The sequence below is a fragment of the Dermacentor albipictus genome, chromosome 1 (assembly GCF_038994185.2).
Source record: "Dermacentor albipictus isolate Rhodes 1998 colony chromosome 1, USDA_Dalb.pri_finalv2, whole genome shotgun sequence".
Lineage (NCBI taxonomy): Eukaryota > Metazoa > Arthropoda > Arachnida > Ixodida > Ixodidae > Dermacentor > Dermacentor albipictus.
This window is the reverse complement of record NC_091821.1, coordinates 480,854,989-480,864,884: the sequence shown is the minus strand read 5'-3', so window position 1 is coordinate 480,864,884 and position 9,896 is coordinate 480,854,989.

The following is a 9,896-nucleotide window of genomic DNA, read 5'->3' as shown; positions in this document are numbered from 1 at the left end:
TATTTATTTATTTATTTATTTATTTATCGTACCCTCAAGGTACGGTTGTACATTGCAGAGTATGTTTAACAGTTAACAACATGATTAACAGGAAGATTGTGAAAGAAAGAGCACAACTGAATTTCAATAGACAGGTGCTTGAAATATTGCTGCTCGGAAGAAAGGAAAAGAAAAACAGTCAGAATCGAGAACGTCCACGACTTGAGCTTAAGTTACGTGTTCCTTGCGCTTTGAAGGCATTAAAACTTCAAAGAAGGCATTACGTGTTCTTTGCGCTTTGAAGTTTAATGAAAATTTCGTGTTACCAGAACTAAAAAAAATAGAAGAAACGTTTTTCATTTTACTGTCGTTTGGTATGGTATATGTTGATGAAGGCTGTAAAAAGGGCAAAACGAAGTGAGCACAGAAGTTATGCTTGTTGCTTTTTTAACATATACAGTTACAGTTTACAGTTATGTTTACAGTTGTTTTGGGAAAGTTCGAGAGGGTTGTTACATTTGTCTTTGGGAAAGCCGGCTCTTGCTGAAAGCTCAAGATTATCATTAACCTATGAGATGGTATCAGAAGCGTAGTCAACCGCATCCGTGAATGATGCAGCGTTGCTGTTAATATACAGAAGGCGAGTTTGATTCTTTTGTGGAAGTAGTAGATGGAAATACGTTATTGGACATTTTGGTTACATATATGACTGTGTTATTTAAAGTCTCGAAATATTTTCGAAGAGCACGGCGTAACACTTTCAATTAGTATCTCGACCTGTAGCGTGGTAAGAAGCACCAGGCCAGCTGTCACAAGCAGGGAGAAATGAATTGGTCATGGTTATTTACCTCTTAAATGTATGTGTTAGACCACGAGAAAGGACTGCAAGACTTGCGAAGATATACGCTGAGTGTTATATGGCGAGGGCCTTCCGACGGATGAAAAATATAAACCGAGTGTCGCGATTGTCGTTATGTTGAATTCCAATGGCGGAGTCGGAGCAGCCGACGGACTCCGTGAGCGAGCACTCGACCGACTCGACTCTGGCGCAGAGCAACGCCTCCAGATCCGCGAGTGGAACACAACCTGCGCCGCAGGAGCAAGGCGGAAGCGGAAGTTCTGTCACCCAGTTACCCAGGATACCTGGCGTGTTGTCATTTCCTTCCGCCGTTTGCTCTCTTCTCTTCAGCGCCGTTCACCAGTTTTTTTTTTTTTAAGTGCGGAATGGATATCTCGCCAAGCGTGCAGCAGCTTTTGCTTCCTCGCGAGTCGTGACCGGTGGCGCCTCCCAGCAGACAAACGTGGTAAAGGGATTACGTCACGCAGAGTTCCGGTCCACTCCGCCGATTTTGGCGGAGCATCTTTTTCTGCTCCACGGAGTGACTCCCGCTCTGAATGTACTCCGACTCTCTCATTGGAACACCTTACTCCCGCCCTCACTCTGCCATTGGAACAAACTTGCTCCGAAACGAGCAGAAAAACTTGCTCCGACTCCGCCATTGGAATTCAACATTAATCACGATCTTCATGAAGCCAACCGACGGAAGCCCAGGAGTATTCTGTAGAAGTGCTTGTTGTTGGGCTAGTAGGCGTTTGCTTACCGACGTAGTGTAGCGTGAAGGTACAATTACAAAAAAGAGACACAGAATACGTCACAGGCGCTACTAACAACTTTATTTGAAAGAGAGCGCGAAGAGTATATAAACTGTTCCCAAAATGCAGGTGCACCTACCATTACCGAGGTCGATTATGAGAGCTGGCAAGATCACTTTGTAGATCTAAAGGAAATAAGCTCCGCAGTGTACAAAACAATAGAGGTCTGGCTTACGCAGGCACTACTTTTTCGTTTTATGTTAAAAGCTTCTAATAGCTTACGTGCCGCTTTATCTTTACTTGTGCCCAGGTTCCTCGCTTCATGAAATACCGGCTTACAAGGGCAGGCTTTACAGTGCGTTGAAAGATGCGCAGCGAAGTCCCTCTTCAGATTATTAGCATGCACCTTTTTGCGGCCTTTTTGTCCTTTATAGGACTTTCTACAAGGCAGGTGGATTTCATAAACCACTCCGGCGGCGCAACGCACTTAAGCTTTGTCATGCTTTGCTTGGCAGCCTATCTTCGAGCTGCCCATTATGCAGGCACTGAACTATGCTGTGGGGGACTTCGGAATAATTACTACCATCTGGGATTCTTTAACGTGCACCTAAGTCTAAGTACACCGCTGTTCCCTCATTGCTGCAGCTGTCAAGCGTACCGTGCCTAAAGCCAAAGATTAGTTGATATGAACAAGTTCACTTATCTGTCTAAATCTAAGAACAAGAAGGCCCTTTTCAGACCACTAAATTTCAAAAAAATTAATTATGGGGCTTTACGTACGAAAACCACGATCCCATTATGAGACACGCCGTAGTGGGACACTCCGGAAATTTCGACTACCTAGGGTTCTTTAACGTGGTTACACCTAAACCTAAGCAGATGTTTTTTTTCGTATTTCGCCCCATTTTAAATGTTATTTAGATTTTTACATTCTCAAACGATGATTCCGGTTCCAGCAAATATTGATTGTTTTTTTCCTTTCACCACGTGAATTGTCCGAATGATTAGAAAATATCGGAAAGTGACCAGAAGACAGGTTCACTTCAATCATCCCACCGTGCCTACTGAAACCGTTACCGCGTGAAGAAATCGGTGAAATCCCATTGCCAGAACAGGGGAATGTTGTTCGCCATTAGCCTTCTTCAGTGCTAGGATCAGATCTAATTACTGTAGCCATGATAAAAATTCTGAATGAACTGTTCCCGCAAGAAATTCTGACTATGCTAGAGTAAACAATAAGAAATGCCTGGATGCCTTAAGATTGGAGACTTCTCGATACTTAAATAATAGGCAGGTGGATATGGTTTTGATTTTCTCTACCATTTTCTCGTTTTTCTCATTTAGCAGCTTTTGTCCCCTCCATTCCCGTTAAACGAATAGAAAAAATTGTGAATGGCTGAATGAAGACCCTATATTTCTGGAAATTCAATGCGTAGCCTCAGCCAAAGTGGCTTTATAAATCTGTGTGCACGACATGGTGTGTGCACGTGGTCGTAGAGAGACGCACACAAGTTGCTCGGCGCCGAGGAAGATATTCAGCATTACTGGTCCTACATCATCATCCGTGGTGCATGGCATACTGATGGCATACTGATACAGTTTTCTGAAATTCCCGACTGGATGGATTTCATAATGCTTAAAGGAAAGATAATTGTATTGTTTTCAAAGCGGATGCCCATTATCTAAGTATAATCTTAAGCACGGAGTACCACAATAGTCAGCGTTATCTCGTGTTTTATTCAATATATATTTTAAGCTCCATTCCTCTGCTCAAGGACATTAATTGTACCGAAAATTCATGCGTTTATGCTGCCCATCTTACCTAAAAATTAATACGTGTACGCTAGTGAAATCGCTCTTTTAGCATAGAGTAATGATCTACATTCACTTGAGCACTCGTTGCAAAATTACTTATGTACTATTGAAACTTATACTGAGAATATGAATATGCCGCTGAATGTTAGTAACGGTGCACTTCGCTTGTTTCCTTTAGATTTTGCTGTTAACATTTCATTTATGTAACATCAAGAGTTCATGTCTATAGCAACTCGTGCCATGGGTTGGTTACCTCAAATCAGTGACACACATCAAGATAATGTACGTAAGATAAAGACATATATCAATTATCGCATATAAATATGTACGTACGGTTCCCTCATGGAATTTGGGTGCGTCTTCTTTTCCGGCAGCCTTGGATACTCTTATAGATAAACTTTATAAAAAGAATAATCAGAAAACCGCTAATGGTCGGGGCCCTTAGTCCAGGGCTCCGCTGGCTCTTGCCATCTTCTCCGCTCTCTTTATCAGCTTGAGCTGGTCGTCGAGGGCCGAGCTGGACAGCAGTGCCTCCCATTGCTCCCTCGTGGTGTTCGTGTCTGGGTGTTCTATGTTTTGTAGTGTGCACTGCCACGTAATGTGGTATAGGGTTGGCGTGGCCCCACACCATGGGCATTCGTCTGTGTAGGCTGTGGGGTGTATCCGATGTAATATGTGTAGGTTCGTGTAAGTGCCTGTCTGGAGCCTACGCCAGGCAGCGGCATCTTCTGTCTTTAGATTTCGATGGGGTGGTGGATATCGCAAGCGACGCCCTCTGTGGTAGTTAACGATGGCTGAATACTCGAGGTCGACAGGGTCCGGGTCTTCTGCAGCCGGCGTGATGAGTGCTCGGTTATGTACGAATCCTCGAGCTGCTCTGTCGGCCTGCAGGTTGCCCGTGATGCCAGTGTGGCCCGGTATCCAGATGATGGTTTGGGTGGTGAAGTCCTCAGGGTCCTCCTTAAGTATTCGTGCTAGGATTTGTGCTGCAGGTCTTCCAATTCTTCCCTGTAGGAAGTTGCGGCAGGCCTGCTGGGAATCCGTAAGGATCGTCAGTGGTTGGTTTGCGCGTAGGCCCTCGCGGATGGCTAACGCGATGGCCATCTCTTCGGCTTCCGTGATCGTGCAGGGGCGGGTCGATGCAGCGGAAGTAACGTTGCCTCGGTGGTCGCATGCCACTGCCACTGCGCCCTTGTTGTTCGTCCCATACATGGCGGCGTCCGTAAAACGGGCCGTGGTATTGAACCTGAACGCTTTCTCCATGTACTGGGCCCTTGCTCTCCTCCTGCCGGAGTGTAGGTTAGGGTCCATGTTGCATGGTATCGGGGCAACGTGAAACCTGTCCTGGACGTGACGAGGTATTAAGCAGGTTTCTTGGGTTCGTGTTGTTATTGCTGGGAACCCCAAGGTTTGTAGGACCTGCCGGCCCGTGTGAGTCCGCGCTAGTCTCTGTTGTTGCGAGACGTAATGGGCTTCTGTCAGTTCGCTGAGGGTGTTGTGCAACCCTAGCGCCAATAATTTTTCAGTCGATGTACTCATCGGCAGGCGGAGAGCGGTCTTGAATGCCATCCTCAAAAGTGTGTCGGCCTGCTTCGTCTCGGACTGTGTGAGGTGGTAGTAAGGCAGGCTGTATGTCATTCTGCTCACCACCAGACTACTGACCAGTCGGAGGGTGTCCCTTTCCTTCATTCCTCTGTTCTTGGATGTTACGCGGGAGATCATGCGTGATATCGCCTTGACACTGGTTTTGAGGAGTGTAAGGGTGTGTGTAGCGCGCTGGTTGGACTGCAACCACATGCCCAGCACCCTCAGCAATGGCTTCTCTGGTATGAGGCCCCCGTTTAGGCGTACCTCGAGTCTTCTTGTTGGGTCTGTGGGGACTGTGTGGTTACCCCGGCCTCGCCAGACTCGTAGGAGCTCAGATTTTTCGGGCGAGCATTGTAGTCCCCGCTGGCTGACGTATTCTTGGATTAGATTTGCTGCAGTTTGCAGGCGTTCTTCTTTTTCAGCGAGGGACCCTGTTGTGGTCCAGAGTGTTATATCGTCTGCGTAGATTGCGTGCCGCAGACCCGCTACGTCCTGCAGTTTGCTTGCGAGGCCGATCATGGCGACGTTGAACAGCGTGGGAGAGATGACAGCACCTTGTGGTGTTCCCTTGTTGGGAGGGTGGTACACTGGGGTCTGGATCTCTCCCATCTTCAGCTCCGCCGTGCGGTGGCTCAGGAAGCTCTGAACATACTTGTACGTTCGCACGCCGCAGTTGGTGTTGGCCAGCCCTTCTAGGATTCCTTGGTGGCTGACGTTGTCGAAAGCCCCTTTGATGTCGATTGCTAGGAGGACGTGTTCGCCGCAGCGGGAAACGTTGCTGAGGACTTCTTCCTTGATTTGGAGTAGCACATCTTGTGTGGACAGGCCTGCGCGGAAACCGAACATGGTGTCCGGCAGGTGTTTGTTATCTTCCAAGTGTCGTGTTTATAATTTTTTCGTACACCTTGCCGAGGCAGGAGGTGAGCGATATGGGTCTGAGGTTTTCAATTGCCAATTTCTTGCCCGGTTTGGGGATCATAATTATTCGTGCCTGTTTCCACATCGCCGGTACCGTACCTTGTTCCCAGTGTTTGTTGAGATAGGCTGTGAGCGCGGAGATAGACTTGTCGCTCAGGTTTCTGATCATCGAATCTGTGATCTGGTCCGTACCCGCCGCTGTGTTACGGGTGGTGGCTGCGATAACCGCTCTCATTTCATTTTCGGTGATAGGTTCGTCCATTAGCGGGTTGGGTTGTCCTGTGTAGGGTGTTCTACATGGTTGTGTGGGAGTGGGATCTCCATAGCACTTGGTCTTGATGGCATCGATGAGGTCTTGTTGGCTGCCTGGGTAGGTGTGTAGTAACCGTTCCAGAGCCCTGTGTCCTTCTCCTTTGGTTTTGGTACTCTTAGAAAGGGAGGCTCCGCTTTTGTGCCTCGGGTTCCCTATGCATGGTTGGAAACAATGTTCCTTATATGAAAGCGTGAATACCATGATGAAGAATTACATTAAGGTTACTTACAGTTTAAACGTACCTGCGAATTTACGTTTCCCCTTAAAGAAGACGAATCTGTGTTTTAATTAATGAAGCAAGTAAAAGACCACGACTACACCACTTCCCTCAGATCCTATTCGTACAGGCACAGCTAACATCATCGAATGTGCAAATTCAACGCATTCATCCAACAAGACAATCCAAGATGAGCCTCCATATTGCATTTGAGATTTGCGTTTATATTTCCTTCTGAAATGCTAATGTCATTCCAGTATTTAAAAGACCAAGTACAAGGTTACCTTTTTCACCTGGGAACAAGCAACATAATAACCACTGGTGCTTCACTGTCACTAGAGAAGGCCGGCGTAGGCCTTTGCTCTTCTTTTCTTAGTTGGTCCTTTTCTTTTCGCCTTCCGGATTACGCGCCTATTTTCAAAGCAGAATTATTCATCTTATTTATACAAGTTGCTGAAGCCCCACAAGGGCGTTATTGCAAGGGGCAGGGGGGGGGGGGGGGGGGGTCATTTGTAGCGAAAAGAAAAACATGAGCGAAAGTCAGCTGATTCATGAATGCATAAAGCATGGCACAAATGCAGCATCAAAAAGAAGAAAAAAATAGGGAGGAGAAAAGAAAAGGTGTACCAACAGGCTCACAATAGTATTCAGATCATAGAAAAGCAAATCCTGTTTTCTCCCACGAAGTGCAGTCATATGTGCCTACGACAGGTAACACTTTAAAAACGAGTGAAACTCGGCGCACGTTTTACATTGAATAATACTCTATGGAAACCTATTTTTATGCGTTGGCTGGAATCAGCTTCCTATAGATTCTTTATTCTAGCGCAACGTAAACTCGTCAGCTGTCGTAGTTACATATTTTCTGTCGGTATATTCATCGCGTTCGATGGCAGCGAATAAGCGAAAGTTAAATGTGCTACAAAATGTAATTCATGCAACTTTACAGACAATTATTTGCCGTTGTGTTCCTGGCCCCTGCGGGTTATACTTAAACGAAATGGCAGGTTTATTAGCCAGAAAGTCTTTAGGTGTACCTTTGATTCCTATGGTATTGGATGCAGCTTACGTCGCTGCATAAAATACAGGAAATGTTGCCTACAAAATGATTTAAACAAATTATCTCTGATAATAATTCCTGACTTTCAGCATCTCGTTTTTTGTTGCAATAAACAGTGGTGCCCCACTCGGAAATTCGAAGTTGCATGCACTAGATTATGCTGTCGCATCGCGCAACGGAATTTTATTTACACAGGGGTGGTTTGATGATGTCCCCTTTATTCACAACTGTAAGAAAACTGAATCAACAGACCAGTTCACTTCATCATGCCGACGATAATAAAACCAGAAAAAGAAATCACTCGAAACTCCGCTCCGCAAAATTGGCTTAGGATTAAGTATCCCGGGAATATTGGCACTTGAGGCTTCTACTCTAGGCTGTAGTCACATTGAGGTCTGCTGCGCATTGTCTTTTTTTTTTTTAACTGAAGCAAGACGATAACCCCGACATTTGCTGTAGCTTTATTCTACTTATCAGATCTGCATTCATTTCACTGAAATTGGCTGCTGCAAATTCTTTTTAAAGTTTGTACACATTCTTTCTTTGATTAGAACTACTTTTAATGTTATTCCTTCAGTTAGAGTGAGTACTTCCTTGCATACTAGTCTGGTCGTTCCAGTATCTGCCTTGTTTTTCCTTTTAATTTGCCTTTCTCCTCTTCAAATATCTATTTTCTTGAGATAGCTCCCGCCGCCTGATTCTTGGCCTATCCCCCTTAGTTGGTGTGATCCGTGAAAGGCAATCATAGTCATCATGACTCTGCAACAGCGAGACATCAAAGCTGTCAGTTCGAATGGTCGTCGCCAGTGATGAATCAAAACACCAGCGCCGCAAGCACATTTATTTCTTTGTTATTCAAGGCCCTCGCAGGTCCTGCAGCGAAGTATTACGTGAGGGTGGTTACAATAAGGTTAAAGAATGAAAATAAGCAAGTAAACTTGTGCATAATTTCACCATTGTGGAAATGGAAGCTGTACAATACTTAGCAATACACGTCATATAAGTAATACTTCGACAAAGCTGCGGTAACGGCGAGCTCTGCTTGAGGCGCCTGCGGTGAGCAGCCGTGGCGTAGCGCAACCCACGACCCCGTTCCAAAGCGGACGCTCATAGCATCCATCCATTCATTCATCTTACCGCTCGGAACGGCTCGGAAAGGGTGTGAGAAATGACGGGCGTCTGCAATGTAGTTCAATTCTTCGCTTTTGCGCGTTATGTAGGGCACGTGGTCGACTTTTGTTTTTTGAATGTTGCAATACAACGCCTTAAGTGAGAACAAGAGGAAGGCAAAGACAAGTTAATTTATCGATTTCGGGAGGTAATTGAAAGAAAACAATTCTGGAGATAACACTGAAGGAGCGTTTCTTGGCTGATTCTCTGAAACAAATAATTAAACTGTGCTTCTGAAAATACTACAGTCCTGAAGTTGTACTCTCGAGCAACATTTTTCCAAAACCACCATTCCCTCAAAGGATATGTTTTCTGGAACTGCACATAAATATCAGTCGCGCCTACTGAAGCCAAAATCGTTCAGAAATCCAACAATTGACACTTGTTTTCACTATATTGCGCCCTACTAGCGCTCCCAGAGCCCATTGCGCAATTTCAACCACGGACAATGAACGAATCAACCACACCCCGCTACGAGCATATGCCGCTCGTAAAGATTAACATTAAAGATTAACATTAACACTAAAGATTAACATTAAGTCAACGCGGACTGGTGAAATACCATCCCAGGAACCTCGAAGCGCTTGTTTCATGCGAAGAAGAGACTTATTGACGCGATAGCGTTAAGGAGCTCGTGTCGCAGAAAAACAGGTGTCGTCGGTGTCGGTGTCGGTGGCGTTGGCTGTGAGTGATAAATCCCGGAAAGCACTTCATAAATAAAGAACAACTTGCAAGATGGGTTCGGTGGGAATTGAACCAGTGTATCCGGAGTGTGAGACGAAGACGCTACCACTTAGCCACGAGTTCGATGATTCAAAGCGGGACAAAAGCGCCTCTAGTGAATGCCATGTTGCCTTAGAAACGTGCCGTAGAAAGTTATACTACAGCGTGTATCGGTAATCATGAGCATGTAAATTGAAAAGTTGCAGTTACGTGAGTAGCGAAGTACGTTTCCACTACATTTCTTCTGCGCTCTGCGCACACGCAGAGCCATCTTGCGGCAAACACAGAAGACCCCCTTCTCGCAATCTGCGGCGCTGCCCCGACACGTGGCGCGCCACTCGCCCGTGTCTCCCCTACGGGCCGTGCGGGGACCGGTGCGAGGATGCCCCAATACCCTTGCGTTTAATAAGTTTTCTCGCTCTCTCCCCTTCCAACTTCCAGCGTGCGTCACTCGAACCCTCGTGTTTAGGCGATGCGGCTCCTCTTTCCGCTGAAAGCGCGATTCCTAGGTGCAGCGTCCG